A 14,940-nucleotide genomic window follows, 5' to 3' on the forward strand; every position below is an offset into this window, starting at 1 on the left:
TTTGAAAGAAGAAGGAAAATATTTTCGGATTTTTTATTATATATATATATATATATATATATATATATATATATTTTAAAATAATTAAAAGACTTTCTAAAGAGGTCAATAAAGGAAAATATTTTTGATTTTTTTTTGTTTTGAAAATTGGGGGTCTAAAAAACCTTTCTAGACTTTTTGGCAAGACAAATATTTTTTGCAACAAACAAAGATATATATATATATATATTTTGGAAATAAAGAAAAACTTTTTGGATATATATATTTTTTTCTTGCAACAAATAATAAAACCACGTTCAACGCACGACTCTTTTTATTTTTATTTTTGGCATTTTCATAAACAAATAATTAAATAAATAAAAACCATTTTTAAAACAAGACTCTTTTTCATTTTCATTTTCATGGCAAGACAAACTATTTTCCTTTTCTATTTTTTTGAAAAACAAGACAGAACAACGGCTCTTTTTTTTCTATTTTTCCTTTGCTTTTAATAAAACAAACTAATAAGACATTTTTTTTTCTCATTTTCTCAAAATTTCGGCCGAGTTTTGACAGTATTTGGGTATTGGTTTTTTTCAAAAATAAACATTCAATTCCCTAACCGCTATTTCCTTTTTTTTCAATTTCAAAACATTATTCCTGATATTCACAAGTCAGTCAACACACAAGTCCGAATCAAATAAATGCGCAAGTAGTAGCAAGTAAGATGCATCAGGATGGTCATTTTCATTTTTTGGTACACCTGTCCTAGACAGACCCAACCCCTGTGTTGAGCCTCCAAAGTCAAATGCACGTGATGCAAACAAACGTTCCTACTAGGGATCCGGCATGAAGCTGAGTTATTCTAGGTTCATAACCTGGGTATTTGTTCTAGACTGTGTACCCGAGCGGACAACTCGAGTCGAGGAGGGGCTACGTACCGGGGACCCGCGGGGTCGTCCGGCTTTGTAACTTGTCCGGCCTCTTTCTTATTTCAAGGTATGACACTAACAGAATAGGGAGTCTCGACCAGCGAGCTTCTCCCCAGAGGTAAGAAGAGAAGGGTTTCAACACAGTTTATATACAGTTCAAATAATATCAAAGCGGTAAAAGCATCATTTATCACATTGAGACCAAACATATAACAAAATCAGATAAAACCAAATATAAGAATTTATCTAAGCTCGAATTTCTAACCCTGAACCAGTGGTTCTGGGTAAAATTCCCCAGCAGAGTCGCCAGAGCTGTCACACCTCCTTTTTCCGCCCCCGCGAAGGCGTAGGAGTTTTTTCCAATTAAAAGACAATCGAAAGGGGATTTGTTTATTTATTTCAGAGTCGCCACTTGGGAGATTTAGGGTGTCCCAAGTCACCAATTTTATCCCGAATCGAGGAAAAGAATGACTCCATATTACAGTCTGCGCACCAGAAATCCGGATAAGGAATTCTGTTAACCCGGGAGAATGTGTTAGGCATTCTCGAGTTCCGTGGTTCTAGCACGGTCGCTCAACTGTTATATTCGTCTTGATTATCTGATTTTTATACAAATATGAACTTATGTGCAAATTTTATCTTTTTAACGCTTTCATAATAATTATTATTATTATTTACAAGGAATTGCAACGTTGTGAAAATATATCTCGAACCGCGTTACAATCAATGTACCAGTGGTCGTCGACACACCTTTGACTCCGTTGAGATTCGGATTTGGGTCACATCAATGTGCACTCGAGTTTAAGAAAATTAAATTATTAAAGGCGCGCCTAAAGTGACTAGCGCATCATTTACTTTAGGTAGGGCCGTGGAATTTTGCTAAACGGTCAATCCCGAAGTCTAAGCAATTTTAAAGCAAATATTTACTGAGGGCCCCGCAATTTTGTATTTTTATTCGGCGAGGATCATCTCATTTTATTTAAAAGGATAAACCTATAATGACTACATTTCTTCTATTAAATTCGTCTCTAAAAATAAAAGGAAATCCCTTAATTAATTACATGCTGAAAAAGTCGAACTTATCAATTATTAGTTTACGGCTAATGCAAATGGAAAATTGCACTCGAGTTTGCACAAAGAAAAAAAAACTGCTTTCATTCTATATTCTATTATTCAATAATACTTGAACATGAGATTGACACACCATAATATCAAAACAAATTAACTAGTATTTGATTAATTTAAACTAGCATTATTAGATGAAGAAATTATACATATACACCCCATTACTCATTAATAAATCGACTACATTTTTATACAAAGAAAGGAAAATTATATTCGAACACAAATCTAAACAGGAGGGATTCAACAGGAACAAAGCCTGATTAATATTTCATTTCGCTTCAAGCCGAGAGTGTACAAATGTGTACCTGGAAATGGCAATACAAGAAGAAAAGAAGTAGAAGTCAACAACAATAATAACACAGCAACAACAGATTCAGCAACACCGCAAAACCAGCAACAACCAGTAGAATAACCCAGCAACGGATTGAAAAATCAGGAATACCAAAGTGCAATCGCAGTCAAAGCAGAAGAGAGACGGATACAAGATGCAGTAGTTTACTGATTTTGAATAACACTCGAGAAAGGCAAACGGAAATTATTCAAGTGAAAGTTCAAATTGCATTTCTCTTTTACTCTCAAAATATTTCAAGTCTGTCAGCTCTCAAGTGTAAAAGTCTTCTAGCTCTCAAGTGTAAGAAAAGTCTGTTTTTTTGTTCGAGTTTTTAAGTCTTGTTCAACTTTAAAACTCTCTCTCAAATCTTCTTTTTTAAAAAGTGTCAATGACCCTATATATATAGCAAGACCTTTGTCTTGAATCCCCAACCCGAAATTATTCCCCCAAGGGCATGCTTTGTCCCCACTACTTAATGTTTTCTTTATTTTAAACCTTGTCCCCCATCCCTACATTAAATAAATACATCAACCCCAACCCATTACAATTTGTCCCACATGCCTAACATAAACAAATACAATATTCCCCTCCACTACATTATGTTTTGTCCCCCATTATGTTAAACAATTATATCAAACACCACCCCATTATATTTTGTCCCCCATGCTTAACATAAACAAATGCAATATTCCCCTCCACTACATTATGTTTTGTCCCCCATTATGTTAAACAATTATATCAAACCCCACCCCATTATATTTTGTCCCCCATGCCTACATAAACAATTATAATAATGTTCAATTACCAAATTACCCCTCCGACCTTATTGCAATTACCATTTTACCCCTGAACGTACTACAATTTACCAAACTACCCCCATCAGCTCTAAACAATCAATTAATCATAACTTAACCAAAATATAGCCAAGATGACCAATTTCTCAGCAATCTTCAACAACAAATCATATGAACACGATGAACAACACAACTTCAAATAAATGGAAGTAAATTAACCATATCGGGAACCAATCCTGGTTAACTTAGACCAAAAATGAACGAGCAAAGAGACAACAATACAAACAACAAAATGCATGATTCAAATTAAATTAACAAATCAAAAACATAAACGCACATTAAATCACTGGATTAAAAATGAACTTTAAACAAAGATGAACATGAACTAAATCTATTTTTAAACAACAAACATGACGGATTCACATGATTAAAACAACATTAACAATTTCTGAAAATACATAAAACACATGAAACAAATTGAATAAATAATTAATTAAATTTCAATTTGAATCTAACAAATATTAAACTAACAATTTCTACCTAAAGAAAAATAAACAAGAACAATAAAACAAACATGAAACAAACTGAAAAATTCACCAAATAATGAACAGCACAAACATTTGCCTATTTTAGATTCGAGAATATCAAAACGAAATACGGACAAAATAAAACTCAAATTCTACTAACCGGATTGAACAAAATATGTACGGACTGTTTTGATGAACCTCGACTAAAACTCGAACAAACGACGATGAACACGAACCTAAGAAGCAACTGAAGCAACGCCGAAGCAGTAGCAATGGCGCGGGCAACAACGAACAAAACAGAAGCAGCTGGGGGGTGCGTTTGGTTTGTTTGCGCGAAGAAGCTGAAATAGATGAAGCAGTAGAAGCAACATCCATGGACGAGGGAGCTGGACGCGGAGCAAATACTCGATATCAACGTCGAAGAAAGATGGTAGAAAGTCGACGGGCTGGACGCGGCTGGACGCGACATCAACGTCGATGAGAGCTGGTCGCGACGAGGTCTATTTGGAGAAGGTCGACGGGCTGTTCGTCGTCGATGGAGCAGTGAAAACGCAGCAGCAACGGAGAAGATGAAGTAGTTGCTAGCTGCGTCAATGGTGGACGATAGTGGTCGTTTACGATGGTGAGGTCGAGGAAGAAGAAAGGGGCAGCCATGGACTAGCCTGAGCTCGCCATAGAGAAGATGAAGACGTGAGGGGTCTATTTGGAGGGTGGTTGACGATGAGAAGGCAGCCATGGCTGCTAGGGAGTGGAGCTTGGGGAACCCATGGTTGTGTGTTTGGAGTTTGGAGAAGGAGAAGCAAAGGTGGGGGGGACGTGGGGGGGGGGATCCTTTCTAGGTTTTTTAGGGTTTTTTTTGTTTCTTTTTGTTTTGTGTTTTGAAAATAAATGAAGAAGGGTGTTGGGTATTTGGGTTAATGGAGCGGACCGGGTCGACCCGGTTTGAAGTGGACCGGGTCATGGGGAAAGTTGGGCAATTATTTGGGCCTGTGGTTTGAAATTGAAGAAGTGGCCCAATCCGATTTTTCTTTGTATTTTTGTTCTCTTTTCTTCTTTTATTTTTCTAAAACTAAATTATAAAAGTACTTAAATTATTATTAAGAACTAAATTAAGTTATAAAAGTGCAAATTAACTCCCAATAACAATTAACGCACAATTAAGTAATAATTAAGCATAAAATTGTATATTTGGACATTAAATGCTAAAAATGCAAACGATGCCTATTTTTGTAATTTTTAATTTTTGTAAAACAAACTTAATTACTAACAATTGTAGAATTAAATCCTACATGCAAAATGCGACATATTTTTGTATTTTTATTAATTTAACAAATAAACATGCATAGACAAATACAAATAATTATTCAAAAATATCACAAAATATCACAAAATTGCACACCAAGGAAAATCATTTTTTTTTGAATTTTTTGGGAGTAATTCTCATATAGGGCAAAAATCACGTGCTTACAGGGGTTACAACTCTTAGTGCCACTGGGTATCGACTCCTAAGATTCCCGTTAAAGCCAGCATAGCCTGCTATCTCCTCGAGTGTAGAGGTTAACTCAAAATCAGAGAAATGGAACATATTGTGCGCTGGGTTCCAAAAACGGTATCAAAGCTTCAATTATGTCCAACCTTGGTTTAATCTTCAAGTGACCAATGAGCCCGCCTAAAGCTTTTATAGCAACACCTCTGCTGACTTCCCCAGATCATTCCACCACATATGGAGTCCTGTCGGGATTTCCTTTACAACTTTGAAAGGTTTATTTTCAGTAGTGTTCATCGTGCACATTTATTTAAAGTGATCGGTTAAAAAAATTCATGATTTATTTTGACCCAAAAGGAAAATTATTATTTTTTGAAAAATTGCAACTCAAATAACTTGCTCAAAACAAAACACCTTCGCAAAAATTTGAAAATAGACCATAGGTGACTATTCTTGCAAAAACAGCTATCCTGTGCCCTGTCGGGACATTTCTGGCTATCTAAACAAAAACGGCATCACCTAACTTTATTTATGACAAAAATGACTACATTTCATAATTTTGGGTTGTTTTTACAAAAATGGGGTTGGACCTGATGAGGGTTGCCTACGTATTCCACATCCGGTGAGATTCAAATCTGCGTAATTCGATCAGTTTTGATGCAATAGAAAAATATAAGTACTTTGAAATATCTTTTCCTGTTTTTTTTTTTAAAAAAAAAAATTCGGTAGAGTTTTGGGATATTTTGGATACCAGGTTTTTCAAAGGCGGATAATTTCCTCTCTCCTACCTCAATTTTATTTTCCTCGATTTTTCTTTCTTATTCTAGAAGCTGGTCAACATGCAATCCGAATCAAATAAGTGCACAAGTAGCACATAAAATGCATCAAGATGGTCTTTTATTTCGGGTGCACCTGTCCTAGACGGATGCAACCCCTGTGTTGAGTCTCCAAAGTCAAATGCACGTGATGTAAACAATCGTTCCTACTAGGGATCCGGCATGAGGCTATGTTATTCTAAGTTTAAAACCTGTATGTATTTGTTCTAAACCTTGTTTACCCGAGCGGGCAGTTCGAGCCGGGGGAGAGGGGGGAGGGGTGGGCAGAGTACCGGGAATATAGAAACTTTACCGGCTTTGCAACTTGTCTGAATCTCGTTCTAAGATTGGGATATGACTCTAACAGAAAAGAAGTCACATGAAGTGCACACTTCCCAGATGATTTAGAAGACTCAGAGAGAAGAAGATTTTGTAACAATTTATATATAGTCCAAACAATATCAAAGCAATAAAAAGCGACATTTAGCACATTAGGCTCAAATATATATAATCAAATAATAAATAGAGCCAACTATAACAGATATTCTAAGCTCAAATTCTTGAACCCTAAAACGGAAGTTCTGGGTTTTTGTCTCCTGCAGAGTCGCCAGAGCTGTCACACCTCCTTTTTCTACCCCGAAAGGGGTATAAGGGAGTTTTTTCAATTAAAGTGACAATAATCGAAACGAGATTATTTATCTAAGTTCAGAGTCACCACTTGAGATAATTTAAGGTATCCCAAGTCACCGGTATAAAATCTCGAATCGAGGAAAGTTAACTCTTATTTATGGTCTGCGAACACAGAAATCCGGGTAAAGAGTTCTGTTAACCTGGGAAAAGGTGCTAGGCATTCTCGGGTTCCATAATTTTTGCACGGTCGCTCAACTATTAATAATTGGCCTAATTATCTGATTAATTATACATTTTAAACCTACATGCATTTTTAACTTTCTAACCGCTTTTAGCATTTATGGAATTATTCACGATCATCGTACACTTGTTTGTTTTGAAAAATACCTCGTAAACCACGCTACATGAAATGCACCCGTGGTTCGCGACATGTTTATTTTATTAACATTATTAGAAGTTATGGTCGGGTCATATGAAATACACACCCGAATTGGGATTATGTATCATGACTATGCAACAGTAACTGTACTTATAGTCACGATGATTTAATAATTAATCGCGCCTTAAGCAAGCTACAAGTGTTTGTAAGTTGTTTAATCTTAAATTTGAGGTCATGGTGAAAATTAGCAGATTATGGCATTTATGGGAAGTGTAGTACTAGAATTATCGGTTTGACAGGTTGAATAGGATGAATTATATAGAAGTCCAAGAGGTATCAAGGGAACTAAATGGATCTATGTTAGCTAATAAAGGCGTTGTATTGATCTTGGTGATTCTATTTTGATTACTTGAAATTAATACTATACAATTAGGACCTTTCATTACCTAATCCATTAACCACCCAAAAGACCCCAAACCGACTTGAAAATTACCGCTAGATAGTCAGCTTCAAACAAACACCAAACAGTAAACTCACATTGAAGGAATGAGCAGGGAATACTAATCATGCTTAAAAGTAGACTCCAAGTTCACATGATTAAAATGATATGAGCGAAAACTTCAATGAAATTGCGACAAAGAGTTCTAGCAAGACTAAGGACGTTTTAAATCATAAGACAACTAGCACAATCAGTCAACTTATTAATCCCATATGCTAAAATCTAAAGGTACATGGTAAATATCACATTCAAGGCCTTTTAATCTTTTATTTGGGAACATGGTTTTAGCTATAAGATGAACTAAGAATCATATTTAACTCAAATAAATTAGGACATACTTTAGATACTTTCAATTTAAAACATTGATCCTTCTGTACACCAACTCAAAATCAGAAGCTCTCAAAATACCCAAAAGATGCGACTAAAAGGATGAATGTGAACCTCACTTCATAATCATTTTTATCCATTTATTGTGAAGTAAACACTATTCTAATGTTGAAAGAAAGAACTAAAAACAACAGTTACAAGCCATATTTTTCAAATAAGTGTTATTAAAAGGGAACCAAATGCTTAGGAGCAGATTCACAAAGAGAACTAAATCAAAAGAAATCAGAACGTGAACAACACTGAACTAGGACAGGTTCTAATAAGTGCTAATAACGACATCCATCACCCTGGACTTTGAACAATTCCACAGAAAGCTAAACTATTTTGAGTACTCAAACATGAAGGCCCTTAGCCAGATCACAAACTATCACAGTAAATCCAAGATCCTAAAACAAAGATAAAGATAGAATTACAAAACAGTGGAAAGAATTGAAAGGAAACATATAAGAAAAGCTGTAATTAAAATTGAACATGAATTTCATATTACAAAATATCTTTAATGAAAATTAACATGATTTTATTAAAAGCATTCCACATATATTGATAACATGCTTGCATTCCTATGGTCACCCAAAGATCAAGAGGTACCTAGTTATAGAGCAAAACAAGGTAAGGGAGCTGAAATCAACAAGAATCAGCAAACAGAAATGAAATAGCAGCCAGAAACAACAATATACAGCCCCAAACTTAATCCATATCTCGTTTTAGAAGACTAGAAATTCCCAAGGAAAAAAAAGAGAAGCTGTTCTAACTTTAGGTAAAAAACCAGAAAAAAGATCAGCTAATGAAACAGCAGAGCCGAATTTTTAGAAGTGTTTTTAGGATCTGAAAATCTCTCCCTAATGAAAGAGAAAAAGGTTCTATTTATAGGCATCAAATGTGCCATGTGTTGAAAAGTATAATAGAATCATTCTCTTCAACCCACCCATAAATTTCAGGGAAAAAGAATCTTTCATAACTGAAATTGGGTAGTTGTTAAACAACTGTCCACATTCAAATATTTTTCACATGTTTTATCACTAATTCTAGATAGCTGGTACACTTCTAGAACTTTCCCCTTAGGTCTGGGCCAATTGTCATGGCCAAATGGCCCAAGACAAACCCAAGTCATGGCCTAATGGCCCAAAACAGGCCCTAGTCCAGTACCAAACTCAAGCCTCGACTTAAAAAGTCTCCATAGGCCAAAATCAGAGTCAATCACCCAAGTAAAATGGTACAAACTAACCTAGAAAAATCCTATCGACTAACAATTAAATTCAATTAAAACTAACCTAAGACAAATTGTAATTAACCTAAACATGCTAACAAATGAACTAAATACTGATTAAAATTAAACTAGGATCTACCTATTATGCAAATAGAGCTAATGAAGAAAACACAATCGATAAACAACTGGGAAGGTCAGTGGTGAGATCAAATTGATACTTAAAGAAATGGAGGTGAGATTTTACCCCGATTTAACTCATAAAAAAGTAATGATAAAGAACTCCAGCGGATGAATGGAACCGATGAATTCTGACTAGAATCCGACGAGTTTCCGAATCCGATGATCTTGGAATGACTCAAAACTATCGTCAATTGATTTCTCTTATTGAGAGCAATATATTAACATAAGATTTAGGTTATATTGAGTTAGAATTGCGCAAAAATCAGAAAAGGAAAACGAAATTAGGGTTTGTTATTTTTTGGGTTTCAGATCCGAAATTAAATGGATTTGGCTGGAACTTAGGGAAAACTAGTGATGGATTTGGAAAGAAGGGGGGAGAGGATTGCATGGTGGAAATTTGGGACGGTTTGCGGCGTCGCCGCCACCGTGAGATGATTTTCGGTAGGCGACGACTAGGGTTCGGTGTACTGAGATGGAGAGGAATTAAGGGTGGCTAGGTTAGAACTGAAGAGAGATGGAGGGAAATGGGGGGGGGGGGTCTCTCGAGTTTGGGGGTAGGGTTAAGACATATATATGGTGGTGGGCGTTGAGTTCCCAACCGTTAGATCAATGGTGATCAACGGCTGGGATTGATGGTTGTGAAACGACACCGTTTTGTTTAGTGGGAGGGGAGGTGGACTGGGTAAGGAGATTGGGCTGGGTGGATTTGGGGGAAAAACCCAAGCCTGTAATGGATCTAGCCTAAATGGATCCAAACAAGCCTTCTCTTCTCTTTATATTGAGTTAATTTCTTTTAATTTCCAATTTGTAAATATTAATAAACTTAAACTAATCAAAACTAAATCCTAAACAAAATCCAATAATGTGAAATTGACTTAAATATCTAATTCTAATACTAAAACAATTAATTGATTTAGACCTAATGCAAGAAATGTACTAATTTATAAAACTAAAACTATAATGGAATAATTTATATAATAATAATAATTTTTTTGCCTTTTATTTTATTGATGCATTTAATTGACAATTAAACTAAAAATGCAAATATCAACCTAAGAATGCAATGCAGGAGACTTAAACGTATTTTTCGGGTATTTTCTATGCTTTTAATATATGCAAAAATGCAACAAAAATGCAAACAATTATGCAAATATTCCTAGAAATTCTATAAAATTAAAGTAAACTACAAAAAATCTATATTGTGATTTTGTGGAAGTATTTTGGTCGGGCAATATCACGTGCTCACAGCTTCCCCTCTTTGCTCGGAAACACAAAGAATTTTCGGGAAAAGATAAAGTGAGCGAATACGAGCAATTTTTGCCCATTTGGATACTCCATGGGAAGCAATTTTTGAAAAGTCTGACCGAACCTTACTTCCGAGGTTGCCTACATATCCTTGGCTATAAAGGAATCTGAAATGGGCAACATATTCTCGTTCTCCAGGTGGGTGCCTGATGCTAAACTTGAAATGAATTCCCTTGTTCTCCACGTGGGCTCCTAATGCTAAACTTGAAATTAATTCCCTTGTTCTCCACGTGGGCGCCTGGTGCTAAACTTGAAATTAATTTCCTTGTTTTCCAGGTGGGCACCTGATGCTAAAACTTGAAATGAATTCCCTTGTTCTCCAGGTGGGCGCCTGATACTAAACTTGAAATGATTTCCCTTGTTATCCAGGTGGGTGCCTAATGCTAAAACTGAAATGAATTCCGTTGTTCTCCAGGTGGGCGCCTGATGCTAAACTTGAAATGAATTCCGTTGTTCTCCAGGTGGGCGCCTGATGCTAAAACTTGAAATGAATTACCTTGTTCTCTAGGTGTGCACCTGATGCCAAAACTTGAAATTAATTCCCTTGTTCTCTAGGTAGGCGCCTGATGCTAAAACTTGAAATCAATTTCCTTGTTCTCGAGGTGGGCGCCTGATGACAAAACTTGAAATGAATTCCCTTATTCTCCAGGTGGGCGCCTGATGCTGCAACTAAATAAACAAAACAAAAGAAACTTTTCTGCCCTAGTTTGGTACCGAGAAGGCAGTTAAAATATCAGTTCAGAAGCAACCCCACAAGCACCAGGGTGTGGAGGTAAGTAACTACAGATAAGTATAGGCAAGGAAGGACATCAAGAGGTCCGTCTAGTATACAATGTAATAAGCTCACAGCTTTACAAGAGTTAGAGGGTCCTCCCTAAGTACTACAATGGAAGACTTGCTGAGGAAATAAGGAAGAAGGCTTCAACCTAAACATGATAACTCGAAGGAGAAAGGGTCATGTAAAAGCAGTCTTACAACAAAAATTGTATGCACTCCAAAAGAAAGTGGCACCTACGATGGCTAATGAACGGGGATAAAGATCGAAGGTATTATCAAGACCATATGAGTTGCATGAATATTCCGGCATACGCGGGAACTAAGATAAGATAAGTAGGCACGCAACAAGGAGGCAGAAAGAACAGGAAAGTAATAGCTTACTGTGAGCACGTGATTTTTGCCCTACAAAAACTACTCCCAAAAATTCGAAAAAAAGGTTTTTGCATTGTTTGTGATTTATTGTATTTTTGTATGTCCATGTTTATTTTTACTTTAATTAAGAAAAACACAAAAAATATGTGTTGCATGTGCATTTAGGATTCAATTTTACAATTAGGAACTAATTAATCAATATTTGGATTTATAAGAATGAAAATCACAAAAAATATGTACTTTGCATTGTTAATTGTGTGAATTTACTTTAGTTGGTATTTAATTGTATGTGATAATTGTTATTAAGGATTAATTAGTATTTTTAATTTGGTTTATGATTTAAATAAGAGTTTTAGTTTTATTAATTATGAAATAAGAGAAAAGAAGAAAGCAACACAATTCGGACTGGGCCAGTTTTTAAAAGAGAATTCAGGCCCAATGTCACACTCCCTACCCGGCCCAGGTCTGTCAACCCAAAGACTATCAAACGACATAGTATAGGGCAAGAACTACGTCGTTTTGATGGTGCCCGGTCCAGTTAATCTCAAAGACGAACCAAGCGACGTCGTTTCCTATAGGTAAATTGATCCAGGCCGTTGATCTCACTGGATCGAACGGCCTGGATCTAAACACCCCCACTATATAAGTTCTATCTCGTACCCAGCCTCCCAATCCAAACCCCTGTTCATTATCGTCTCTCTCAGAGACGAAGCCTCCTTCACCAAACCCTAGCCGCCATGGAGCTTCTTCGCCTGAAACCCGGCGGCAACAACGCCGCCAGTCACCAAATTGACACCCCTTAAGCATATAACCACCCCAATCCAAATCTAGTACCCGTTTTCTTCGAATCATTCTCAAACTTCTCGAATCTTCATTTGAAGATTCGAGCAAAACCTGGACCTACCCCAATCCGCCCTGAACTCACACCCTGGCACCCCCTGACCTCCCTCGTTCCCAAACCACCCTTAGTTTGCGTCGAGTCACCCCAGAAAGTCTCAAATCAAAAGTATCAGAATGGTGATCTGAAGTTAGTTCAGAGACTGAGGTCAAAACGAACTTTAGTTGAATGTGTTCTCATTCAGGAACACTCGACTAGGGTCCGTCTTGGCCCCAAGTCCAAAAGGCATCGGAGATTCGAACCCAGGCCCCGTTTAATTGGTAGGTTTTCGTTTTATTTTAGGGAATGAATTTAAGTTGTTTAGATTTATTCAAATCAGAACTAGAAAGTACCATGTTAGTGAATTGGTATACGAAGTGGCTATTATTGGGAAATAAACGATATGGCAATTCCCATTCACAAGATGTGACTGTGAGCACGTGATTTTTGTTTCGCGCGACAATCGCTCCAAAAGAAATAAAAAATAATAACAATTGGTCCTGCTGTACAAACTTTGGATTTTTACATGGCACTTTGTTAAGTATTTATGACTTTTGCCCATTTTATTTTATTAAAACAAAATACAAAAAATGTATGTGTCATGCGTAATTTGAACCGTAATCCGGTTGTTAAATAGAAAATCATAAATAGGCATCTTGGTCCGTGATTTTTGTTTTGTTTGATTTTACCTGCTTCAAATATTTTGATATGTGTGTAAATATTTGTATTAAGTGTCTATTTAATTTTAATTTGATTTACTTGGGTTTGTTTTAAAAAATAAAATAAAAATATATGTAAGAAAATATAAAAGAGAATGCAGAATTTGTTTAAAAAAATCTGCTTGGGCTCATTTTTATTAAATTTGAGGCCCAAATCAAGCCCAGAGAGTGAGCCTGCCCCGGTCCAGACCAGCTGATACCCAAAGCTTCCAAACGACACCGTTTTAACCTGGTCTGATCTGGGCCGTTGATCTCAGATTGATCAACGGCCAAGATCACTTCCCCATAACCCATTGATGAACCCATTGATCACTTCACCATGAAAGCCGGCGGCATGAACGCCGGTGGCCTTCACCTTAACACCATAGGACCATCTCACCCCCCTGAACATGGACTTGTTGACCGTTTAGTTCGAATCATCCTCCAGGTCCTCGAATCTTTATTTGAAGATTCGAGCAAAACTCGATCTACACCGATCTGCCCTAGATTCATACCAGACAACCCCCGGACCCCCTCGTGACCAAACCATGCTTGGTTTGGTCCGAATCTAACCCTGGAAGCCCAAGCTCCAAATCTACCTTCCACAAAACCTAAAAACCCCAAGCCTGGTCCGTGCCTGTTAAGCCAAGAGGTTAGGGTCTAATGGACCTTAATCGAAGTGTTTCTCATCTGAGAAACACTTCAATTAAAGTCCGTTCAACCTTAAAAAGAGTCTGTTCAAACACAAGCTGATTTTCTGTTCCTTCTTTCAAAGTTTTAAGGTAAGTTTTGTTTTCTCTTTATTTTTCTTTAGTCCATGTGCCGTTTAAAAGGCTGTTCATGTTTTTGTGAAATTTGTGTTTTTGAATTTTACCAATTGTGTCCTTTCCACCTTACCTGAACCTCGGTGTTTGATTGAGTCCTTCTTCTACTGTTATGATAATGTGTATGTATGTATGTGTTGTGCAATTAGCTGAATGTCAAATTTGAACTGATTAATTGATTCCTCGAGTACAATTCTGCTTAGTCAGTACAATTCAAATCATGTGCTTGATACTTTTAAATGTTTGATTTTGGCTAAGATTGTACATGTTATGATTAATATAGTCGAGTCGACATATGTCGTCAATTAGTTTCAGTTGTCCGAACAATAACAAATCGACTTACTTCTGCTAAGCATTTGTTTGAATCAATTAGGAACTGAGTTTGTTTACTTATAGTTGTTAATTTGAATCAGAAATGTAAAAGGAATGTTTTGTTTAAGTTCTGAATTGGAGGGCATGTGCACTTGTGCACAGCATGTGCATTTGTGCACCACAGGTGCATTTGTGCACAGCCTGGTTCCTGCATAAAGGGCTTTTGATTTAAAAATGGTTTGACAGCATATGCTGTCAGATATATTCTGCTGCCCATACTTTGCTTTAGTTTCAGAAATAATAAACATTACTAAAAGTGAAGCCTGTCAAGGAAATGTGATGGGGGTTAATACTTAATTAGCTAAGTGGAAACTGAAAAGGTGCAGCACATGGGAGGGTGTTCTTTTGGTCTAACAGGCTGTTAAAGGGTTGAGGTTTAGGCTTATAAAAGAAAGGAGACAGACATAAGAGGGGACATCAGATAGATCTGGGAAGAGAGAGCAA

This window comes from Nicotiana sylvestris, chromosome 4 (assembly GCF_000393655.2).
Source record: "Nicotiana sylvestris chromosome 4, ASM39365v2, whole genome shotgun sequence".
In the NCBI taxonomy this organism is placed as follows: Eukaryota; Viridiplantae; Streptophyta; class Magnoliopsida; order Solanales; family Solanaceae; genus Nicotiana; species Nicotiana sylvestris.